Source organism: Crocodylus siamensis, chromosome 1 (assembly GCF_052110815.1).
Source record: "Crocodylus siamensis isolate JL-2025a chromosome 1, ASM5211081v1, whole genome shotgun sequence".
NCBI lineage: Eukaryota > Metazoa > Chordata > Crocodylia > Crocodylidae > Crocodylus > Crocodylus siamensis.
In genome coordinates this window covers 201,744,321-201,762,450 of record NC_143395.1, presented here as the reverse complement: position 1 = coordinate 201,762,450, position 18,130 = coordinate 201,744,321, and the positions used below count along the sequence as shown (strand labels likewise).

At 45.6% G+C, this 18,130-nt stretch overlaps 1 protein-coding gene and 1 pseudogene across 2 annotated transcripts in view; one reads left to right on the top strand and one right to left on the bottom strand.

Annotated features, from left to right (window-relative positions):
* ABHD12 (abhydrolase domain containing 12, lysophospholipase) overlaps positions 1-18,130 on the top strand; it is a 76,870-nt gene that overhangs the window by 12,292 nt on the left and 46,448 nt on the right. The window lies entirely within an intron of this gene.
* Positions 1,448-17,643, bottom strand: LOC149873895 (uncharacterized; annotated as a pseudogene).

Sequence of the window (18,130 nt, the reverse complement as noted above, 5' to 3'; positions counted from 1 at the left end):
AACAATCTTTTATAACCTAACTCTTAATGAAGAGAACTGAAATAATCTCAAGGCCATGAGAACCATTTCGTAATATTAAATTGTGCTTCTGTTCACCCTACGTTATAGCAGAACTTCATATGTCATTTGTGTTTTGATGCTATGTGAAAGCTGTGAAAAGGAATCAAGGTTGCTGCTGGAGATATTTTGATGATGGTGTTGGAAAACCTTCCCTTTCACCCACTAAGCAATCAAAGAAATGTAACTGAGGTCAAAAATACCTTTTTCTCTTCCTGCAATCAGAGCAGGGTAAATGCGCTTCGAAACTGTCAGACAAGGTTCTTTGAGTGAATCTGATATCTTTTTATTAGACCAACTTAAATAGTTGGAAAACAATTATTAAGCAAGCTTTCGGGTTCAAAAACCCTTCATCAGGCTAGGGAAGTTTCATCAGTTGGTGTGTGCTCTTCCTGGATGGAATGAAAAGTAAAGAAGCCAGAGGGTGGCCTGGTATGGATGTAAGATAGGCAGTCAGTGAAGATGTAGATTGAGGAGTCAATGGATGAGAGACAGATGGGGAGGGGGGGCTGGAGGGAGAGAGAAGGGGGATGAAAAGTGGAGAGATACCTGGGGAGTCAGAGGTTATATGTCATAAATCCCATGTCTAAACTATGAAACTATATTTAGTCCATGATTTTTAGTATCCGTGAGGTTGATGAAGTGGAGTTCATAGGCTCGTCTCTGGGAAGTGTTTTGTAAGTTTCCTTTGAGGATCAGGACTGAGAGATTGGAGAGAGAGTGGTTTTCTTGTGAGCAATGTGTCCCCACAGGTAATTGGGTATCTGTCTTTGATAGACTTCCGGTGTGCATTCATTCTGGTGTGCAGTTGTTGTTTGGTCTCTCCTACGTATTTTCCATCAGAGCATTTGGTGCATTGGATGAGATATATTACATTTCCGGAGGTGCAGCTGTAAGATCCAGGAATGCTAATGGCTCTGCTGTGGGGTGTAGTAATTGTGGGGGTGGTGGAGATGTGTTGGCAGGTTTTGCATTTCTTGTCATGGCATGGGGTGGATCCTTTTGGTGTGTTCTGGGCTTGAGGAAGTTTGCTTCTGGTGATGAGGTTAGCGAGGTTTGGTGCTTGTTTGAAGGCTAGGATGGGTGGCTCTGGGAAGATCTTTTTTAGAGTAGGGTCTCTTTCTAGTATGGGTTGCAATTGTTTGGATTTTCCGTACAGGTTCGCGGGAGGGGTGATATGTCATAACCAGCGGTGTGCGATTTGTGGGGGGGTTTCTTCTGTACTGCAGCAGTTCTACACATGGTATCCGGGTGGCTCTTTCGAGCGTGCAATCTCTTTTTCTGGAGGAGTGTCCTTGTCGAGGGAAAGCCTTTTTAAGCTTGGTGAGGTGGCAATCCCAGGTGTTCTCTTCAGTGCAAATTCAGTGGTATCTGAGGGCTTGGCTGTATATCACAGCTTTTTTGGTGTGTTTAGGGTGATTGCTGGTTCTGTGCAGATATGTATGTTGGTCTGTGGGTTTCTTGTATAACGTGGTCTGTATTTTATCATTCTGGATATTGATCATCGTGTCTAAAAAGGAGATGTTGGTGCTGGAGTATTCTAGAAAGTTGAATGGAGGGATGGTGGGTCTTGAATTTCTGATGGGACTTGATCAGGGATTGTAGGTTTTCAGTCCAAATGATGAAGGATGTCATTGATATATCTTAAGTATAACAAGGGTTTGATGTTGCAGTTCTTGAGGAAGTCTTCTTCCAGGTTGCTCATAAAAAGGTTGACATACTGTGGGGCCATTTTGATGGAAACAGCTATGGGCACCATCTGGAGGAAGTGTTGATTATTGAAAGTGAAATTGTTGTGTGTGAGGATGAAGTGTATAAGATCAGTAATATCTTTGGGTCTGTAGTCTGAGTTGTTGTAATCCTGTTCCTGTAGATATGCAAGGCAGGCTTGGATGCCATCCTGGTGTGGGATGTTGGTGTATAGACTGGTAACGTCCATGGTGGGTAGGAGAGTGTTGCTAGGAAGGTGGTCTACGTTTTTAAGTTTCTGTAAAAAGTCTGTAGTGTCTTGTACAAAACCTTGCTCTGTGGGAGATGAGTGGTTTTAGGATTGATTCAACAAAACCTGATATTTCCTCAGTTAGGGTCCCATGGTTGGATATGATAGGTCTGCCAGGGTTCCCTTGTTTGTGGATTTTAGGGAGCATGTAAAAAGTCCCCGGGTTAGGTAGTGGGAGGATTATGGTCTGCAGTTTTTCTTGTAGTCTTGCTGGAAATGATTTAATGGTATTGTTGAGTTTCTTGGTGAAAAGATGAGTAGGATCTTCTTGTAGTTCTTTGTAGTAGATCGTGTCAGAGAGCTGGCTGTTGGCTTCCTTCAAAATTGTGACTCTCTTTTTACTAGCCTTTGGCTATGAAGGGTGGCACTGTCCCAGTCAAAAACTTGGCAGTTCTAACACCTTGCCTTTCCTACCACTTGAGCATTCATATGCTAGATTTCTGTCATGGCAGGGGTTCTGGCTAATAAGTGTTCATCTAACATTTTTCAAGGAAAGGTTTGCAATAGTAAAGCATTTTTGCTAATAACCAAATATCTGGCGATTCTGACTTTATCAGAAGAATAGATGAAAATTAAGAATAGCTGAATTTTACAAAAACTGTAGTCCTGTATTCAAAGTTTTATGGAGCATTGGCATTTGTATAGATCTGCTGTTCAGTTGCTTTTGCAGCCTTTGAACACGTGTTGACAGTTCCTTACAATAGTAAGGCTCATAGATTAGGGGCACTCATTACACGTAAATAGGTTTATATAAACCGATTTGAAAATGGCTGAAACTAGTTTGAGATAAACCTGCCCCAGCCCCTGTCCCGTTCCCTCCTGCATTGTGGGGGGCTTGATCCCCAGCTCCACTCCCTCCCTCACTACCATTGGGCAGGGTGGGAGATGGGGATGCAGATCGAGGCCCCACAGTGAGGGAAGGAGCAGAGGAGGAGCAGGGGCTGGGCTGAGTGGGGCCCTGACCAGGCCAGGTGGTGGCACAAATGGAGGCCTGGGGGGCACCAACCAGCCCGGCCTTGGCCCCACTCACCCCAGCCCTTGCTGCCTGTGTCCCGCTCCCTCCCTCACTGCAGAGGCCTCAGTCTGTTGCTCCTCCCCCCACAGCCCTTTCCGCTTCCCTTACAGATCTACCTGCTGGGGGGGAGGGGTGCACAGCCCCCTCCCCCCACCAAAATAATTTTTTTCTCCCTCTACCTATACAGCACCTGCCCCAGTCCCACTCCCTCCTTCACCATAGGGGTCTCAATCTACCCCCCACACCACTTCAAAAAAGAGAAAAAATGCAAGGGGGTACATGAGCTGAAACTTTCAGACCAAAGGGCTACATTTGTTAAAAAAAGGTTGAAAACCCCTAAGTTAGCAGACCACATATTGGCTACAAGTGCTGTTGCAGACAGCAGTGTCAATATAGGGCTTTTTGGAGCTAATCAAAGCCTGGCTGATTAATGTCCCTCTGTTCCTTCTTTGTTTAAGAGCTTGAACTAATGAGAGAAGCTGTTTGTTTTCTGATGGGGTGATAAATGCTGATAGCATTTATTAGCTCTGTTCTGTTATCAAGGGGGTGGGGACCCCCCCCCCAATCCTGCTGGGGCCTGGCCATACCCCTGTCACCTCAGTCCTGTAGAAGGGAAGGGAGGGCTGCTCTAGCACTCCCTGGCTTCTAGCCTGAGCTACTGCAGGCACATGTCTGCATTTCTGGGCTGTCTGTGCAGTTACAAAGTGATTCAGCCTAGCCAAGTTAGACTAACCTGCAAATATTGAATCAATTCAGGCTCAAACTTTTTTTGAATCTGTCCCTAGCCATACAGGTCATGGGGTGGAGGGTGGGTATACAAACCACTTTCTCAATGTAAATAACAGTCACTTGACTGAAGACAGGTAGGATGTGCTTTGGTACCATTTACTGGCTGTTTGTTTGCATGCCCATGAACTAAAAGCAGCAGCTAGTTTATTGCTTTAAGGCAGAGTTGCCAATCTTTTCTCCTTGCAGGCTGGATGGGTGGTGCCAAGTCCATCTGTGGCCTGGATGTGTCTGGTGGGTTCAATCTAGTATTCCGAGCTAGCTCAGAGGGGCCTGAGCCAGCCACAGGGATGGTTCAGCCTGACTGCACCACCTGTCTGCCCAGGGGTGAAGGGGGGATAGGCAGGGAGTGGCCATGGGTCCCCATATGGATGCTGAGATGGGGGGGGAGGGGGGCATGGGGAGAGGCTCTGCCCTGATTGGGATGCATGGGGGGTAGGCCCTTCCTGGCTTCTACCACTTCTTTGCTCCCTAATTTTCAATCTGTAGGGATCCCTGCAGGCTCTGTGGGCCAGATTTGGTGCATGGGCTTCATGTTGAGTACTCCTGCTCTATAGCAGTGATTCAGAGTATTGCCCTGCTGCAACTGTTAAGCTCTGCCGTGCCTCTGTTTTTGGGAAATACTTTGTGGGACCACATCAGGAAGTGGCTACAGTAAGAAGGGGAGCTATGCTACTACCTGGGGTCACCATGAGACTGCTGCTGGTGACCCATCTGAGAACTGGGATGGGCAATGTCCCCACAACGATTAGCATACAGTGAGTGCCACCCCTGTCCCTGCGCGCTCTGGTGGGTGAGAGGTGCCCTATGGGCTTCATTCACTGGGGCAAAGGCAGTGGGGAGCAAGTTTCCCTTGTGTTGGGGAAAAGGAGGGATTCCCTCTGCCCACTTTTCTGTAGACTGTGCTTCTAAATTTGGAATAGTTGCAGACAGTACCCTGAATCTAGAAGGGCTGAAAACCACTGCTCTGAAGTAAAACACTTTAAAGAGGAGGTTAGATGAACATCTTGCTGAGGTCGTTTGACCCCAGCATTCTTTCCTGCCATGGCAGGGGGTCGGACTAGATGATCTGCTCAGGTCCCTTCCGACCCTAGAAACTAGGAAACTCTGAAACTTTATGAGCAGTGCAATTGGGTTCCACATCAAAAATGAGATGTGCTTATAGCTAACAGCCTTTCTTCTATGGGCTCTTCAAAGGGAGTGGCTTTCAGACCTATCTTCAGGCAAGGATGGGTTCTGCCTTTGGTGGAAGTACAGCGTGAACTTAATGGAACTGTGATTGTCTGCAGGCAAGCTACAGTAAAGAATTGAGAACACTCGTTGCCTCTTTCAAAGAGCACCCTGTACAGCCAGCAGTGATCAACTTAGGATTATTTTGCAGCAGTATTTTGTTTACATCTTTTATGGGATAATAGAGGACCATATAAAAAGTCTTAATTGTAATGGAACTTTTGTATGACATTTTGTTAAAATAAAATGAGTTTTGAATGTGTATTCTTTATATTAAACAGAAACAACTTCTTGCTTTACACTGTTAAAAACAGTGGTGCAAAATAGAAAAATTTAAGTGCTAGTAATGATGCTAGCCATCCATTTCATTTTATGCATTTAAAATAATTGCTGTTCTGCCTTCTAATTGTAGGTTAAAGTGATGAAAATGCTGTATGGGTGTATCCAAGTTAGCTCTTGCTTTGAAGTGGTATCTTATCTTAGCAGCCACTTTTGTAATGTTTGCCTTATGCTGTTAAGATCTTATATTTTATTTTCTTTTTAAAGAAAGGAGTGGGGATATAGGTGGGGAATGGTAGATTTGTGCTGCTTAATGTTTGAGCTGGTTCCCAAATTAGTTTTTGAAGCTCTTACTACATTAAGGAGAGTCTGGTAGAGCAAGTTGCCACTTTCTTTCTTTTTTTAATTTTTCTTTGGTTGGAGGCAGTTGCGTGGAGGGCAGCTGTACACTAAAGTATATTGTGATGATTAAGTCTTTGGTACAGAAGAAATGCATTTGCATTATTCTGAGAAGAAAAGGCCTGTCATTTTTTGCACTGAAGCAGTTCTAGCATACAAACAAGAAGATTATTGTACAAGATGACTTAAAGGTAAGTAAACAACAATACAACACTAATCCCCATGACTAATTCAATCCCAAATGTTCATGGCTTAAACCACCCTTGGGTGTAATTAGTCAGTGTTTGCAAAGTGCTGTCTGAGTGTCAGGCATTTAATATCAATTGTAACATCTGCTTAATTTCTTTTCAGAGAAAATTTTCAGGTTAGTATTGTACATATGCAAAACTTATTTTGACATTAATGTGAATTAAACCTATCTAAAGAACACCATCTTTGTGTGTTCTGCATGATGGCCATATAAATCAGCCTAATGGCATTTTGTGATTAAACAGCCTGTTCAGATTACTTTTACTAATCAGTGTATGATCAGAGCCATTGGTACAGTCATACCTTTATTTAAATTTAGGATAATAACACACACAACATATGAAGCCATTTCCAAAGGGCAGCAGCTGTGACCTTCTAGTTTTTGTTATCTCACTCACCCCAAGTTATCTCAGCTGGGACATGAAGCGAGATCTCTCATGTGGGGGGCAGGAATGCTGCCACACAGCCACCTTCTAGTTCTTAGGTGGGGACAGTACAAATGCAGCAACACTGCTCCCACTTAACTCCTGTATGAAGCAGTGTTCAAGTAAGAACAGATTTGCTGCATTTGTTACAAGTGGACAACTGGGGGGATGATGCAACTACCTTGTAACAGCTGCTGCTGCTTTGAAACGTTCCCATTTTTTTAAATGGCTCCAAAGGGACTAGATGCATGTACATGATTTCAGTGATAAAAGGCCAGGGTTGACCAGCTGGAGGCCCATTGACTGCATGTTGCCCTCAGAGGGTTTAGTTGAACCCCCAGGTTCTTGCCTGGTAGCTGCTGCTGCTGCTGTTTCCCCATTGTTCCAATTATAGCAGCAGCTCAGCTGAATTCTCTGGGCTTCCCCACCCTGTTCTGCTGTATACTCCCTGCCCCTAAGGGATGGGACTGTGTGGTGAACTGGGGGTGAGACTGGCACTGTGTAGGTATGTGATGCAGGAGTGTTATTGCGGGTGTGTAGGGTGAGGTAGGAGGGGGTAGGTTTACAAGGTGTGTGGCCTACTCGGGGTCGGGAGCATGGCTTACCTCACTGGAGCTTCCAGCTACTTAGAAATTGGACAGCCCTGATAAACTGTACGTTAAACACATTTAGAAACTGAAGTTGATGCAGAATGCCATTACTTGGTTTTTTGAGTGGGGTATCTAAGTGGGAACATATAACCCCCATGTTCTAGGATCTGTACTCCCTGTCTGTTGGTTTCAGAGTGAGTGTATGGTGTTGATTAGAACTGGCAAATCCTTTATAAAGTCTGGAAGTGGCCTTAACAAGGGTCCCCTTTCTCCTCATGTTATAATTGCTTCAGTTGCTGTCAGTCAGTTCATCCAAGTTGCAGCCCACAGGTAAGAGAGAACTCTGGATGTTGGAGTTTATTGTTCTGGTCTGTGGAGGTTTGGCCCTTGTCTCCTGTGGAAAGGGGAAAGTCTTGAGGAGAAGGGCTCCATGTCTAATTTGGATGAATAACCACATTGTAAAGGAGGTGAGAAGTAAGCAGAGTCTACAAGGAATGATGAAATCACTGATCAATGGAAGCAACAGTCTTGGAGGTCTAAAAGTGCAGAGAGAAAGTGAGAACAGGCAGAAATCAAGCAAATTGAGCCTTGCAAAATCTGTCAAGGCAACTGGCAATACAAATAGAAAGGGAAGAAAGTGGGGATGATCTACAGTAAGGATGGGCTAGAGTTTAAAGTTTGTCTTCCGCTCCAAAAGTAGTTAAGCACTTTATCTCAATTTTAAGCAAAAACATTGCTGTTGTCCCTGGGGCCCCAGGGTGTGAGGGGAATGTCAGTATGGAAATGGAAATTGCTATAGTTGGCTGCATCCAGAGGAGCACGAACGTTTGTTTCCCTGGGGACAAATAGCAGTTGCATACCTTGTCCTGCTGCTGCTTGTCCCCAGGGAATGCCCATGCCATGTGCACACTGGTGTGCAACAGGTTACCCTGGGTGGGGTAGGGGAGGCTGAGGCCAGCATCTGTGCTGGTTCCAGCAACCTTACCTAGGGTTCTGGGGGCCTCAGAGTGCTGGTGCAGCACTCCTGCAGCAGGGAGTATAGCTGGCCAGCAGCTGGAGTGTAGCTCTGATTAGCCAGGCTCTGGTTTGGGTGGTGCCACATGCACCACCTGCTTTTTTTTTTTTTTTTGACCCCCAGGATCTCTCCAAAAAGTAGCAGAGCAGCACATGTGGTGCTGCAGATGCCATCTGCGGCACCTCATTCCGCACATCTGTGCTTCTCTGGATGTGGCTGTTGAGGTGGAACACATGTCTGAAAGCTGAATGCACTGGAATCAGGGGGACGCACCATTTCTGGAGCTAGAACCTGCAATTACAAGTCTTCTAGGAATTTTAATAAACCCATCAAACTGGGGTTGGGTGGGGAGGAGGGAGAGTCTGGGTAACAAATGTAGTACCTGTACTTGAAACAGGGAGAAAAAATTGTCTGGGCAGCTATGAAGATGAGACTAACCGATTTAATAGCAAGCAAGGCTTTAGAACATTTTAAAGAAAAGACTGATTAAAGGCATGAAGATGAATGAGTTAAATTGCAGTACGTACCTACTGCAGGCAGTTTGTACCAGACTAACAAGAAATCTTTTTCATAAGTTCACTGAGTTTTTCCAGACAAAGGAAGTACAGTCGAATCTCATCTCACTAGACTTTAGTGAAGTATGCAATGGAGTAACCCCATAGAAAATGACACTGGTGAGGGGCGTTAGTGCAAAACTGAAAAGGAGTTAGGTGTTGTTAGATAGTGACAAAGGAAGTGGCGGCATTGCTAGTCCAGCTGAAAGGAAGTTACTAATGCAGTTCCTCCAGGATCAGTCGCACAATCCTTTTAATGTTTTTGTTAATGACCTTGGAACAAGACCGAGAAGTGTGCTAATGAAATCTGCTGATGACATGAAGTTGTGCAGTGTTGTCAATACAGAGGAGAATTGGAACATCATACAGGAGGAGCTGGATGACCTTGGGGACTGGAGTAATAGAAATGGGATAAAATTTAATAGTACAATGTATGGGGTTATGCGCTTAGCAGAAATTCTTGTTATTAATTTCTAAGTGGTGGGAGCTTATCTGTTGGAAACGAGGAGGAGGAAAATTTGGGTGTGTTAGTTGGTCACAGGTTAACTATGAGCTTCCAGTGTGGTGCAGCTACTAAAAAGACATGTGCAGTCTTACGATGTGTCAGTCAAGGCATTTCCAGTAGAGCCCAGAATATACCAATGCTGTTCTCACTGGTACAACTTTATTTGCACTCGCATGCATGCTTCTCCCATGTTCAGGAACCGTGGACCACAACTGAAGCTGGTGCAGGGAAGGCCTAGGAGATGGGTCAGATGGATGGCACACCCATTATAAGAAAGAAGAGTAGGAGAGCTTGACATAATTTTTAACAAGGGTGGCAGAGTGAGAGGTGATATGACTGCTCTCTATAAATAAGCTTTTTAGACTCTAGCCACCACCCCCTTGGAAAATAGCAGCTCTGCATTTTTCACTCATTTTATGACTGCAGAAAAATACTAGGGCAATTCATCTGTTACAAAGAACTCGGACCACAAGAGGTCAGAATATTTTAGCAGCGTGGATCCTATTTGACATTTCTGGGTCTATATTGTGAATCATTGCACACTTACTTAGTAGTGTTAACATTGCATGGAACGCCTGGAAGGATCTCAGATCCCTATGTTAAATCTTAAATTCTCATTTTTTAAATTTACTGCATGGTGTTTGGGATGGGGGAGGAAGAGGTCTTATTCTTGTGATTTGTCACAGTGTCCAATCTGCTTACATACCATCTTATGCACTTCATCAAAGAAGCCTGGTCATGCCTGCAAAGTCCTAGTTAGAGGCTAGGAACAAACATAACACAAACTGATTTAAGTGATCAGAACCTGGTTTAGTGCATGTAAACCAGTTTCAAAATGTCTGAATGGTTTAAGATAAACCTGGTTGAACGTAGTATTGGACTTACCTGATTGAAGTCCAACTGGTCTGTGGAACTTCTGTCACAGGCCTCTTCCTGGTTTAAATTAAATCACTGTCCCACAGCATGCTTTTCAGCCCTGGGCTGGGCTATCTGTCCCAGAAAGCAGGTTTGTCTGGCAGGGGCACAGCAGCATCTGATAGGCTTCCCCTGCCCCACCCTCCCCTTACTGCTCAAGCAGAGATCCCCCTCCCTCCCCTCTCCCATGGACATGGATGGACCCCAGCCATGAGATGCTTTTGGGTTTTTTTTCTATAGCCAACAAGCAATGCTTGATGGGCTGATAAGCTTTGAGTTCTGAGTCATGAGCTCCCTGATGGCTTGCATCAAAGCCATAAGAGTGCAGGCATCTCCCACCCTGCAACCCTTATATCAAATGAAATTCCACTATGCAGTGATTAGTGCTGGTGATTGCTTCTACACACCAATTACTGAACCTGGTTAGAGTAGTTTTCCGTCCCCTGCATCTGTCAGTGTTCAGCAGGGGACAGAGAGAGGTGTGAAAAAATGACCTGGTTTGCAATAAGTGGGACCTGTCCATTTGAGATTTAGGCACATATGAAGCACTAGCTAGCAGGATAATAAGAAGGTTGCAGCAGATCTGCCTGGAATAAACAAGTTCACACTGTCACACTCCCCTCATTAACTCTTCAGGAAGTAGCTGTGCACACTCCAAAGAACAAGAGATCAGAGGCACTTCTGAGAGTAACTTTGGTGCCAATTGCTTCCTGTCCACAACTGCAGACAGTATGAAGAAGCAAGAAGAGGGAGATTTGAAATGCTCATCCAGTATCATCAACAGATGCATACACTCTACACAAGCAGTGCCTTCCCCACTTTGCCTCAGACTGCTAGGTGAGGGCTGGAGCTTACACTCCCCATCCCTTGAGTAGGGAGGGAAAAGCCTGGCAAGGGCTACTTCCCCTTCCCCCTCCAGGTACACCTAGGCTGGGGACTGTGGGCCAGAGTTGGCAGCTTAAACCCCTCCACAGTTATACTCAGTGGCCTGCAGGGGGCCTGGCCATCTTCTCTCTTTTCCCACCCCCCCTCCCCAGCTCAGCACACTGGAAGGGAGGGAGGGCTCACTTTAGTGCTCCCACAGCTTCTAATCTGAGCCACTGCAGGCATGTGGCTGCATTTCCTGAATCAAAAGTGAATGTCTGTCCACTTGCAAGTCAGTTCAATATATGCAGGTTAGACTGACTTGCAAAGAATGAATCAATTCGGGCTTGGGTTTTTTGTGCGTCTGTACTTGGCTCAGGTGTGATTATTATGCTTAGTCCAGAGAAGGGCAACAAAGTTGATTGGTGGTGTGGAGGGGCTTTCGTATGAGGAGAGACTAAAGAGCTTAGGGCTATTCAGCTTAGAAAAGAGATGCTTGAGAGGGGACATAAGGGTTTACAAAGTAGTAAACGGTAAACAAGTAAATAGGGATTTCTTATTTGCTGTCTCTCAATACAAGAAATAGGAGTCACAAAATGAAACTAGTAGATAGGTTAAAACTAACAAAAGGAAGTTCTTTTTTCAAGCAAAGTGTAAAGTGTGGAACTCATTGCCACCAGATGTTGTGGAAACTGATAGTCTAGCCTGATTCAAAAAAAGGATTGGACAGGGTCTTAGAGGAAAAGGGCATCAGCAGCTATGGAGCACAGGAATTGGGGATACAGCCTCTGAATTAGAACTTCCTAGACCTTAATTGCTGGAGGCTGCAAGTGAGAGAGGTACGGGTACACTGATAAAGATTTTTGGGGCTGATACCGGTAGCCAATATTTAAAGAGGCATATCCACTGATACCAATTTGATTTCCAATACAGCTGCCTCCAGCTGGTAAGTCCAGTGTGATGGAAGGGGCGTGGGGAAGGAAGGGGCCTGTCAGGGGGGTCAGATCAATGCCTCCTGTGGTGAGGGAGGGGACAGGTGCTGCCCAGGCAGGGTGGGCATGGGAGAGAGCCATGGCTTGTTTGGGGGGGGGGGGGGGGGGGGGGGGGGCTCCCATTGCTGCTTGCACCCTGGGAGGGCATGGGGGGGGGGGGTTGCCCCTGGATCTGTGTGGGGATGGGCTCAGAGCTGCATCCATCCCAAATTTTGCTGCCTGTGCTCCCAGTGCCACTGCCACCAGCCGCCCAATGCAGCCCCAGCTCTTTCTGGCATGTGGGAGGAGGCTTACCAGCTGGAGGCAGCTCTCCATGCTGCCAGCTCTGCTCCTCACTGCCTAAGTGTTGTGGCTGTGGCAGCAGCAGCATGGGCGTTGATTGGCCAAATTATCAGTACCATTGAGCCTATATCCGATACCTGATACAGCCAGTTTTCTATATATCTGTACCGTTCTGATATCAGAGTGATGTATTAGTGCACCTCTAGAGAGAGGAACAGTGGAAAAAACCCAGGTCATACACTGTTTGTTCTCCCTTTCAGCATCCACTCTGCCACCACGTGACACAGGATAGTGGGCAAGATGGACTTATGGCCTGACCCAGTAAATTGCAATTGTTATGTTCTTATGTACTCTTGGTGAATGACTTCATATGTATGCAAAGTCAACCCTGCATTTAGGAAGGAGATTTTCAAATATAGAAAGAGATGGCTCTTTTCCCTTGGCTTTTCAGCTTAGCACCTGGCTGCCCTTTGTGCCAGTAAGTAAGTAAGTGCCCCAAGTCATGTTATGTACATGTGTCTAATCCATGTACCATGGGATATTGTGTTGTAGACTTCAGAATGCTGGCGTGGTTTTTCTAGTCCTAGTCTGTCTGTCTTTCAGCTGCTATTGATATGGACAACTGTCTCTGGTGCCCCAGAGACTGTGATGCAACAGGGTAAAACTATTGTTCAGTGAACCGCAGGAATATTTTGTCAGTTTTGGTGCCTCAGCAACAGAAGGGGGTTCATTTTTTCTTTTTTAGCATAGGATATTGCATTATAACTGAGTTCCCTTTCCAACAAACTGTAGGACCTCTGCTTGTGGCAGAATGCCAACTCGGTCTCTCCCCCAAAATTCTGCTGTGTTACAATTTGGTTAACATGGTCCCTGCAGAGGGCAGACATCCTCTGGGCTCTTTAGGTAACCCTGAGTTGTAACGTGCTGGATACATTCCTGAGGGAGGAGGGAAACCTGCTCCTTCTGCCTGCATGACTGGCATCACATACCTGGGTGAGGGGCTTACACTTCCTACTGTTCTAAGCAATGTCAACCTTACTGGGAGGGGGCTAGAGACCCTGCCAGTCTACCCAGCAACCAGTGATGCACTTCAAATTTGTTGGCTGGCAGCCAACAGGTGATGGCCTCCATTGGACCAGGTAAAGGAGGTCATAAGGTCTATATAAGTTAAGAACTGCCCAGGAGGAGGGGCAGTAGTCATGATGAAAACTTAGAGAGAACCTGGACCATCTGAAACTTGCTGTCTCTTGGAATTCATGATCAGTGAACTGCTTACCTCCAGAGGGAATCGCCACTTCCCTCTGGATGATGCTCATGAGTAAGCTACCTGAGATCTAATTAGATATATAGCTTCCAGTAACTCAGATGCGTGATCAAAGGCTACCCAGCCACCCTGTTTGCTTTGTGGGATTTCTCTGATTATTGCTCTGCCCTGTACCCTATACCAAACCTGCTCCCTGTAGCCAATAAAGTTCTCCTTTGTACCTAGCGTGGGAGACTTATTGTGAGAGGGGCTAGATTTATGCCTTGGGGTCCCCTTGGTTTGGCTGACTATGGGAGACCACTATTTGTGCTTCAGACTGAGGGAAGCACCCCAAGTTCTTGGAATCGGTCAAGTACCTTCAAGGACTACTAGGCCTGTGTTTCCCAGGGGGCACAGTGCCAGGATCAGGCCAGACCCTGGGTGGTGATGGGGTTACCCCCAGGCTAGCAGGTGTGCTCCAGGAAGAGGGGGGGGAGTCGCCCAGATGTGAGGTGCCCCCAAAGAGGTACTTGGAGCCTGGAAGGTGGTTGGGCACAGTGAGGTGGGTGGCTCAGGTGCAAGAGCACCCCCTACTGGCCCGCCATACTGCTTATAATTCAGAATGAAAGATTCCTCAGAATTTTGACTTGTTTTGTGGATGCTCTCTAAAAGAGGTTTTTTGTTTTTGTTTTTAAACGTTTCTAAAAAAGTCAGTAGGGGCCAGGACTCTCCTAGGGTCATATATGTTTTTCACAAATGTAACTTCTTTGGATTTATTTGTTGATTCCAGGACTTTCACTTCCTCTCCCATTCTGTCTACTTCGTATTCAGCTCCTTTCATCTTCTATGATGACATTATTTTTTCCCTAGTCATGGTATCCCTATACAAATGGGTTTCAGTTGCAAGACCCTTTTATTTACACCAGGTGTCCTTTGTGTTTCCTGGTGAGAAGGCCTCAGGAACCTGGATCCTGGCACAATGTTGATAAGCCAGCTCCCTGCTTCTTATGACAGGTGTTTTTCCTACTAAATGTCCCATTGAGAAGCAAAATTCTGAGAAGTATAAGAAAGATGAAGCAAAAATATTACAATCAGCTGTCTAAATATAGCCCAGTATGCCAACAGTTCAGCAGAAAGCCCACTTCTTCCAGTAAACATTGGACTTCCTTTTATTTTCCTGAGTCGCCAGATCCTATTGGCATGTGCACTAAAAGGAAATGACCCAAGACAACATTTCCCAAGTGTGGGGTGTATCTCCCTGTTGGGGAACCCAGTGCGTGTGTAGATCAAGAGGTATACGGTTTTAAAAACGCCCACTAGAATGGCAAAGGAGTGTGATTAGCTTCATTCTCCTGAGGTGTAGGGGGCTTTGTTTTCAAATCTGAGCCCTTTACATTCATTTCAGTCCTGGTAGGACACTGTGTCCCATGTATACTTTTGATACAGAGGTTGTATGCTCTGATGTAAGACACAGGGCAACAGAATTCGGACCCTTTTCTGTGCCAAAGTGGTGGTTTTTCCAGCTGTGTAAGTGGCAGTTCTGGGACTTAGGTGGAGTTTCCAATTCCAATACCAGGCACTGTGACTAAACATCCCCAGAGCGATTGCACATGTTCAGTAGGCTATGCCCTGGCCAGGTGGGTGTGTGGTTACCTGAATATAAGTCCTAGAGAAGGGAGATAAAGGGCTTTCACTGTTTTAGCCCTAGTTGGCTAGTGGCTAAAGGAATAATTGCAAAAGGAGACACCACAGGTTCTAGGCTCCCCTTACCCAGAAGGGGTTTGAATCTGTAGCTCTCTGGCTTCCCAATGCAATTTCTAGATACTAGTTTACAGGTCAAGCACTATCCAGGCCCTTTTCTAACAGACCTCTTGAAACTGAGCCATTCTCCCTTGTGTTTTAATAATAGTGGATGAAACGGCGAACAGTCAGGGAAGCTTCTATCACATGAGGAGCAAGCGTCTATGCTAGAACTTGGGGCCTGTTCCTTTGCAAGGCAGTTCACCAAGCCATACACCCTCTAGTTTACGTGCTTCTTCCTGGCCTCACAAATCTCCTCTTGACTATCTAGAGGCCAGCTTGAAAAGAAAAGATGGAAAAGTAGGTTTGAGTGTCCTTGACTTGTAGCCTGGTGTTTAAGACCACATGCTTGGCAAGTCAAAGAGCTGCAGATTTAAACCCCATGGGTCCAGGGGGACCCTAGCTGCTGAGCTAGTGGAACTGAAACAGGGCAGGGCCATCATTCTCCCCAATCATGGCTTTTTTCCAGGAAGGATTTTGTGACTTACACACGTGTATGCCAGGTATGTGTATGTACCTGCCCAGAGTGCAGTTTTCTGCTGGCTCCAAGTAGTGAAAGTTCAAGATCCATCTTTTGGTTTTTGATCCAATCCCACCCTTTTGCAATGTGTTTCCCTTTCTTGGCCATCAGAATTGATCCTTCCAGCCAAGGTCCCTTTTGTCTTTGAAAACTTTCTGCTTTCCATGAACCTCCCTTCCTTGGAATCCATGGCTTCAGTTTGCATGCATGCACTTCTCATCTTTAAACTCACATCCTAGCAAACTCATAAGCGGCCCTCTGCTGGAAATAATTGCCCACCCCTGCTAAGCTCTTAGTATTCTGTTTACTACTTTGTAACTTGCATTCTGAACTGTTATAAGGAAGATGCAGAAATTGCAAAGTCAGTGGTTGATTCTCTTTCACATCATTGGGAATCAGCATGCTTCTGGTGCAGAATATAGACAGTGCGCTCTTGCATTACTGAGCACTTGGGTTTGGCCATTTGCATCTCACAGGGTGAATCAGTTGACATTAGAAGTGTAACTGAAGCATGTGCTAGACAAAAACAGAGATTTAAAGACTAACAATAATGGAGGCAAAAGTGGGAGTTCATGTGGGAATCCAGTTCTCTGTCCTGCTTCTTGATTGGATGCTGCTGCTGTCTGGCCAAATACAGGGAGCTGTGATCCAGTCATTTCAAATTGAGTATGATTAACAAGCTGGACTGAGAATGCATCAGGAACCTTGTGAGGTCACACAGCAGAGCAGGAGCCTTTTCTTGAGCCTTAAACGTACTTCAGCAAGAGGATTTTCTTTTCCTACACGCTTTTTTGTTAGATAAAATCTCAAAAGGCTTATTCAGAGAAGCCAGAAGTGGTTTGGAAGCATTTAGTAGCTCAAGAAGGAGCATGAAACCTTATCTGCTGCTTGCTTGAACATTCAATGATTTTAGCAGTTAGAGGACAGTAATTGGAGTCCATTTCTGATGCTTTCTTTTCAGCTTCATCTTCAGTTTGTTGGCTTCAGCTGTTTGCTAAAATAAGTGTAGCTCTCTTCCAGAGCTTAAGCTTGTCATTAAGTTGTGAGTTAAAATATTGCTGTGCCTGTTGGTATTGACTAGGCAGATCTGGACTATGGCCATCAGAATGGTCAGGTATGACCCCAGAACTCCAATATGCATGCATTTTCTTGTAAGGCTGGCTTAGTTTTCTCTTTCAGGGGAAAGGAGCAGTTCATGCTGCCGCTGCCTCTGCCCCCGGTAGTAGAAACCAGGATGAATAATATGTCGCTTGGGAAAAATATATTGCCAAAAATAGCTATTTTAGTTTACCTGCATTACTTATGCAGCTGTTTTTAAATTTCCATTCTCTGGTATGTTACCATTTATTTATCAGTGAAGGGAGGTTAGTTATAACTGCTGATAGATTGAAGCTTTGGCCTGGTTGCATTTTAAATAGACATCTCCCTAGTGACGAGGTATTAATGTCACATTAACAATTAGTATTTGGAATGATGAGCTGAGCAAACCAAGACCTGTTTCAAGTCAGCCTTTTAAAAAAAGACAGGGAACAAAAGACACATGTACTGTGACAGCATGGCACAGAATGTACTCCACCATCAGGACTTCACATTCCTCATGTTGACAAACTTAACTTAGGGGTCTGCTGACTGTTCATGCAACTGGACTGTTCTTAAAATTGGTTTGATCAGCTTTGATAATGCCTTATAGGGACAACATTCATTCTAATGTCTGCTTTGGTGGTTCCCCTTTGTTGCCTGCATAAAGGATGTGGTGGGGGCATGGGAGCATGGCGGTGGTAAGTGGGGAGCTCCCGCAGATATTGCCAGTGCTGTCAGCAGCAGGGAAGTGGCAAGTGCTGACCGGGGTGCTGACGCTGCTGGCAGTGTTGGCCGTGGGGTTGGCGAGCGGCGTAGGAGGTGTGTTGCCATGCTTGGGGTGCATGTGCACCCACTACGTGTTGCCAATGCCTCCCTGGCACACAGAAAAAAGTACTGAGCAAGTAATGTGTGGCTGGCAATGCTATACTTTGTTTTCCCTGCCCACCTCAGTTTTAACTTCTTCAATTCCTGTGGCTGCAAGCAATCTCGGAGGGCCTCAGGGGGGAAACATGTTACCTGTTAGCCATTTGGGGACCACTGAACACTTGACCTATTGTCCAGTACTTGTCATCTCCATCGGGCAACTTCAGAGCAAAATCTAGGTCTGCTTTGAAATCACTGGCATGGTTGATTTCAGTAGGATTTGGGCCCTAGAACTCCCTGAAAAACCCAGTTTCTACTTCCTCCCACGTTTTGTCCTTAGCACTAATCCATTCTGTCAGCCTTGGTGAGTAGGTGGCTGATGGTACGGTGTAATGCCTTTAATTTGAGCAGAGAGGAAAGTAGAAATTCCATCACTGAAGGAGACCCGCCAGAGACAGAACTTTAAA